This window comes from Telmatherina bonti (genome assembly GCF_933228915.1).
Source record: "Telmatherina bonti genome assembly, chromosome: 3".
Lineage (NCBI taxonomy): Eukaryota > Metazoa > Chordata > Actinopteri > Atheriniformes > Telmatherinidae > Telmatherina > Telmatherina bonti.
In genome coordinates this window covers 28,526,469-28,533,456 of record NC_136621.1, presented here as the reverse complement: position 1 = coordinate 28,533,456, position 6,988 = coordinate 28,526,469, and positions in this window count along the sequence as shown.

Sequence of the window (6,988 nt, the reverse complement as noted above, 5' to 3'; positions counted from 1 at the left end):
AGCATATGTGTATTCAGTTTAAGATTTTTAATCTCACTTAGATTTCAGTTTTTGCAGTGTAATTCACACACACACAAAAAAAAAAACTCAGTTTTTTTTTTTTTTTTTTTATGTCTACCAAAGTCTGGCGTACAGACAGAGAAGTGGGGTTACTTAAAAATGTAAGCAAGGCATGCATGTCATAGCTTTTACTTCATGCTGATGACATCTGTGTTTGAGTTTGGTTGTTTCCACTCAGATCAGAGAGAGACGAGAGCCTGACATGGAGGGAAATGTCAGACCGGCTTTTTTGCTACCTGGCTGATTGGTGGAGCTGTGCGTGTGTGCGGTGTGAAAACCGGTCATGGACTGCTGATCCACAAAGCCTCAGCCATCCCCGCTGTGTTTGCTCTGCTCCTCACACACAAGCACATAACATCACAATGGCCCACCCACCCTCTGTCGTTTACACACATGAACGCCCATCCAGCTCCCCACCTACACATTTTCCACATACATACATACATACATACCATCCATCCCCCCTCCTCGTCACACATACGCACACTCACATCCACTCACACAGCCTGCCTTGTTGCCCACCCAGCCGCTCCGACTCTGCTGGCTGCACTGCCATCCCTCTGTAGTGACTGATGAGTGTGTGAGAAGCATTTCTTCCAGGCTGGGACTCACTTTCAAGACAGCCTCAAAACGATATAGTGAGCCACACGCTAATGGGGTTGGAGAGCTGCAGTGAGGCTCTGAGTGCTTCTGTGTACGCTTGTAGATGTAGCACCCCACTCATTATGCTCTGATGGGTCACCGTGCAGCCTCTTTACAAGAAGACCCTTATGGCGACATGTCTTATTATATCAACTGCTGAGATGGATCTTAATACCAGGCTGCGCTGTGCATGCTGTGTGCTCTCTAGCCTGTAGAGTGATGAGACGCAGTTGGTATTCAAAGAGCATCGTGTTGCACGGGCTAATTCTATTTAACCTGCTGAAGTATGCTAGATGGTTCGGTCAGAAAGCCCCAGGGAGACCAGTATGTACCTCTGCTTTATTACACACCTGAGGAGGCTAACTCTCCCACACATGCACAGTCCGCTGTTTGCTATGTGTAATTTACAGGGCAGCCTGTGGGCAAGGCCTTCATCTGCAGAAAGGCGCGAGTGAGAGCCTTGGCGCCAGTAATTGGACTTTAGAACAGATTGGGGAACTTGATTGACCCCCGGTAATGGATTTGAGTGAATAATTATTTGTAGTTATGGTTGGAAGATGATATCAGGGAGAGAGAGACCAATCCCACCAGTGTGACTCACCCCTGCCGCCAGAGCAGAGCGCTGCCAGCACTCAATTAATGAAATCCAGCTGCTCAGACTCCCCACGTGTAGTGGCTGATCAAAAACACACACACACACGCGCGCACAGGGATCTGGTCAGAAAAAGGGTTATCTTCATCCAATCTTTTTCCCTTTCGCACGACCGGCAGCCCGTGGCCCAACACAATAGTGATTGTAAAATCTTCTCCACTCCAGGTGCAAGGCATTATTGTTGATAATATGTCCATAATTTTTTAAGCGCCTGCGGCGGTGCTCAGCACAGCCTTACAGCAGCCATGTTAATGAGTCCTCTCAAGAAGGCAGGCAGCGCCTCCTCAGGACACAAAATGCAATCCCTCTTAATCCAGCCCTTTAATTGCTGGCCGAGCCTGCTCCAGCGAATCCAGCTTCCTGATCTCTGCAGGCTGCACATCAGCTCCGCTCTAATATCATACTCACAAAGATAAACTGAACTCAAAACAAATGGGAGGCGATGTGTGAGCTGATCTGCCTGGTTAGACCTGAGGCGCATTTTTCTTGTTTGATGGGGTTTGATAGCGACTAGGAGATTACCTCCAGTCTATCTTTATTTCCTTGATTTGTACATTTTTAATTTTTTTATTTTTAGCTCTGCTACAAATCCCAGCAGCTGGATGAGGGATGGCGGCAGCCGCCCTCCTTATTGTCCACTCTTCACACCTTGATTGACCCACTTACACCCACATCATAACTCTCACTACAGTAAACATTTCTGTACTCCCCTCCTCTCACTCTCTCGCCTTCATGCTTTTATGAGACCTCGTGTCATATGTCCCTGCCTCCCCTCCTCCTTCCTTCATCTGACCCCTCATTGCCCTCTTGCCAATCTCTATTATTTCTGGCTGCCCAGTGGCCTGGTCAGGCTGGTGCTGCGGGGCTTCAGGCAGCCCGTGTTATGACAGGTAACACTGGGCCACACACTCTCTCTGGTAACACGTGGAGGTCAGCCTGTCATACCTGTCCACAGCTCATCGCTGCACACACATGCTCACGAGGGTGCACACACACACACACACACACAAATGCCATGATTCATAGTGTATGGATAACTGCCAGGCGCTCTGGCTGTAACCTTAGATTCAGCAAAAGTGAGCGGTAAGGCACAGAGCGGTAGAAATACATCTTCCCCTGCTATGTTCCTTTTGTGCTTGCAAAACAATGTCTTTTTTTTTTTTTTTTCCCTCTAAAGGTCTTACATGATTGTGCTGCTTTTACAGCCGTGGAAGCCTGTAGGAATGCTGTAGTTGTAGGTGTTTTGCGCAGAGGAGGAGGAGAACTGGATAGTGGCTGTTAACTACTTCTGGACTCCCCTCTCTGCTGGCATGGCCTGTTCCAGTGTTAATGATCACTCACAGTTGCTGCCCTGAGGGGCTGCAGGACAGACTCAGCCAGCATCAGACCCTCACAACACCACCTAGACCATCTGCTCAAACAACAGAAAATGTGTCGAGCATGTTGTTTTCCTTTTATGTGCATTGTTTTCAGCTTGTAGGAGGAAATGCCAGTTCACAAAAAAAATTTATATCGTAATAATTTTTTTAATGAGGTTGCATCACAAGTGGGTGCTAAACCCTAAAGATGCGTCGTTTCCATCCAGCAGCCTGCTCTCGCATCATAAATAGCCAAGTTTTGGAAGGTTCAAGGCCTGTAATGAGAACGGTCATCCTCTATCCTCACTGAACAAGCTCTATCCACTCTGGACAAGATGGTAGCGCCCCAGCAGTCCATCAGCCGTTCGTGTTACCATGGCATGTTCCTGGCCCCTTGTCTGATCCGGGGCAGTGCCCCACACTACCAGGCTTTTGAGGTCCAAGTGGCAGCATGGGTTTGTCATGCCAGGTTGACATTTCAGGGAGCTATGCCAGATCACCACTGCACATTTCATGCTCCAAGACAAGTGGTGTGGGAGCGAATGTGTCAACTCCGGCAGATGGGCAGGCGTCAGTGCCAGCTGCACTGCACTGTGTACCGGACCACTGGCCTGGCAACTGCCAGCCAGCTAGCCAGACGCAGCCCTTCCTGGCACGTAGTGGGGGGCAGGTGTGTATCCCTCGAGCAGCAAGCTCAGTCAACACGGGGATCTGCATTCAGTTTTTGAGCTAAACCACATCTACTTATTTAACCTTTGTTTTAAAAAGAGATTTAAGCACAGGTGCATGTGCAGGTGCATCTGTCCCCCCCCCCCTTCTCAACCACCCCCAGTCCCCTCCCACATGACTCACCGCCTCCCTGGACTTTGTGTGTCTTGTTTTAGTTTGTGCTTCAGTGTATGAAGTTTTTTTTTTCTCTGTATGTCCGGACATGTCTCTGTATGTCTGGAGTTACGTGACCTTTTTTTTCCTCGACCCCCCCCTGTATCTCTGTTCTTATCTTGTAAGGCAGCGCTGGTAAACTAGCTGCATGGCCTAAGCTTAAAGTGGAACTATTATGTGCATTTCAGGCTAATTTATTTTTATTTCTGAGACCAGAAGGGCAGGGATTGATCGAGTTATTGTCACAAATCGCTTTATTTACTTCAGACTGACCCTCTCCATAGGCTGTCAAATCAGCCTGTGGGCAAAACGAGTGGATTGAGACTCTTCCGCATTAAGCCCCGCCTCCCGCCACTGCACGTCATTGTTACATCTCATAAACAGAAGGATTAGACTAATATGAACTCAATAAAAAAAAAAAAAAAAAAAATACAATGTCAACACATAGCAAACAGCCCTACATGTTGGAACCTGAATCAGACCCTGAAAACGAAGTGGAAAACAGCAACCCACAGCAACGAATGCAGCAGGATGTCTCTCTTTGGTAAACTCACCAGCCATCGTTCAAAATAACTTTATCCGACGTTTTCCACCCGCCTGATGTATTTGTACATGCCCTTGTTAACCAGTAGAAGGTAACCAATCACCGAACCTTATCCCCCGGGACGTCACAAGGATTTCAAAGCAGAAAAAACTCTCTAAAACGACGCGTTTTTCATCGCCATGGAAACAGAACGGAGAGAGTGCTGGGACTCAAACTCAAACTCAAACATGCGTTCAGGTGATAAAAAACAGTGTCGTTCACATGTCTGATGAGGATTCAACACAGTAACACTGTAGAAAGCTCAGAAAACTCCAAATACCGCAATAGCACCCCTTTAAGCTTGGTTCTGTATTACTCTTTTGTCATTAATGTTACATAACTGTATTTCTGACCTTGGAAGAGCTGGCTTGAACTCTGAATTTCCCCTTGGGGATGAATGAAGTATCTTTGATTTGATTTGATTTGATTTGATGTAAAGCAGTTTACCCAAAGTAACACAAAGTTGTGACAAAGTTGTGACATGTCATGTAAAGAGTTAAACAAAACCTAATTTACAAATATACACTGCAAAAACTAAAATCTAAGTAAGATTAAAAGTCTTAAATTGAGTACACATATGCTTATTTTCTTAAAGGTAAGATAATTCTTAGTTTTTATGCCAGAGTATTCCTCTTGTTTTAAGAGTATTTTCACTTGTTTTGGGAAGTCTTGACAAGCCAAATTTTCTTGTTCTGTTGGCAAATAATTTATCTTATTTTAAGCAACATTTACCTAATTTTTGTATATTTTTTTCTTGTTTTTAAGGCTGAGTTTTTGCAATGTATGTAGAACTTGTACATAAACCAAACATAAATTTGTCTGTTTTTGGTTGTGAGATGGCCATCTATGAATCGTTCACATGAGACATAGGATTACCATTTAAAGCCACAACCAAATATATCACTTTGAATGTTATATTGGGCATATTTCTACATAGATACAGGGAATCAGTCCCATTAATGATGTCATTTCAACATCATCAGATGGGGACATTTAATTTTGTTTGTAAAAAAAAAAAAAAAAAAAAAAAAAAAAAGATCCTTTTTTTCGGTGATGATGAAATCCAAAGACAAATTGTGAGCTTATGTACTTATATGTTTCGATACAGTATTTTTTTCTCTGCTCTCACACACACACCTTGTGTGTATGTAGCAGGAAGCCTGGGTTTGTGCTCCACATCTCGGCCTGGCCTGCTAGGAGGGAGGGCCATTAATCTTAGCTAAATCAAATAAATCAAGTGCACTTTCGAAAAGAGCTGTCAGTGTAATTGTTGTGATAGCCATTCTGCAGTTACTCCAGGGGGAGCGCTATTGAAAATTGTGCCAGGGAATGCAAACTCACTGCTATCCAAAAAAAGAAAAGCAGGTGCTCTGAGAAAAGATCCAGTCGAGGCTGCTCTCTAAATGAAGACATCTGAAGCTTCCCAGTCACACACTGCAGCTAAAGTTTGCATCCTCGTTTTCAGCCACAGAGCTTGTCATAGTGGGACGCTCAGACAAGGCCAAAGCAAGTCTAGAAGCCCTGAATCCGTCTCTGATCTCTGATTCGATACTAAATGCGACCAAATCACCCCTAATGCCCTGCTCTGCAGCTGGCACTGCTAATAAATTATTTAGCTGAGGAGAAAAACAACGTGAAGATAAAACATCAAACTTAATCTTCGGCTTACTGTGACGGCTGTCCTGTGCACGTCTGCACAGAAAGAGCACAGTTTGGTATTTTCATTTAACAGAATGCTGAACCCTTTCAAGGAAAAGCATATTGCCGGGTGCAGGGACGAGACAGAGGAGATAATGGGGATGGAAAGAGCAGCATGAGAAAAGGCTGCACTGCCCTTGGCTTCCCTCTCAACCAATGAGGGTTAAATGACTACTGAGCACCTTGGCAACCATTTCTGTGCTCCTTCTTCCTCTAATTTGACTGTGAACAGGCTAAAAAGGCTGCATTCATCAGTCAGACATACCTGTGCTTTTCTCTTAAAAGTAACAGATCTGATCTTACAACTCCACAAAATATATTTCTGTGTGTTTTATCTCTGGAATAATTTCTATATCTCAGACCTTATTTAGTTGTTTAAAAAAAGTGTTTGTCATGCACCCAAATAATCATAAAAGAGTCCGATTTTGCCAAGCTAGAAGTGTTTCTTATGGTTCCAGCAGATGGTGCCAAACAGTGTGAGCTTTGTGTACAAAAAAGTGGGTGTTTGTGTCGTGTTGATTTCTTGTGACGGGGGCCTCTGTCACTGATTGTTACATTAGCTGTCTTAAGGACACGCAGCTTAAACTGTGCCTATTTGAGGTTACATCCACACCCGTGTAACGCAGCATCTGCAAAGTTAAAAAGCTGCCGCTGCATCTTATCTGCAACACACGACAACAGTTAGCTTCCATCCTGGCCACGTGGCCACGCTCAGGAGGAACAAAGTAAACAGAGAAAGGTTAGAAAATGTGAAAAGAAAAAGAGATGAGAGGACTTAGATGGATGCAAACTCTTTAATTTGTTTGACCCACTCTCTCTTTAAATGAGAATGGATGGAGGGATTCCCGATGTCCTGATTAGAAGATGGATGAGTGTGCAGCTATGGCTTTAATTGATTGAAGACAGGAATTCGGTTAGGGATAATTGAATCATGAAAATCATTAAAAGCTCAAGTGCATGAGATAATTAGGGGAGCTAACCAGGTTATAATCAACCGTCATCGTTAGATTGCAGGGTAAAAAAAATAAGCTTGTTATCCTGCAAGATTTCACTTCCTGTGATAGAAAGTGTAAAACATCAAAGCACATTCCTTTCACGTGAGGGCACTTTGAA